We start from the raw sequence: 409 nt of genomic DNA, 5'->3' as shown, positions 1-409 counted from the left end.
ACCCTCAACCCTCACCCTCCCCATCACCCTCCCCATCAATAAACACCATCATCCCTCATTCCCCCCATCATCACATCAAAACATCATCATCCCCCATCATTTATCACCAAACATTTATATCATCCCCATCCATCAAACATCATTTAAACCCTCATATCATCCTCATCACCTTTATCCAAACCATCTCACCCTCATCATCATCATCAAACCCTCATTTTCCCCCATCATACCCTCATCACCTAAACATCACCATCTCATCACACCCCCATCATCATCATCAACCCTCATCCCCATCCCTCCCCCCATCATCATCATCCCCTAAACACCTCCTCTCACCATCATCATCACCATCATCATCATCATCACCCTCACCATTTACCCCCATAACACCATCATACCATCCCCTTTA

The sequence above is a fragment of the Penaeus monodon genome, chromosome 22 (genome assembly GCF_015228065.2).
Source record: "Penaeus monodon isolate SGIC_2016 chromosome 22, NSTDA_Pmon_1, whole genome shotgun sequence".
NCBI classification, from domain to species: Eukaryota; Metazoa; Arthropoda; class Malacostraca; order Decapoda; family Penaeidae; genus Penaeus; species Penaeus monodon.
The sequence above is the reverse complement of the archived record's forward strand: the minus strand, read 5'-3'. Positions refer to the sequence as shown.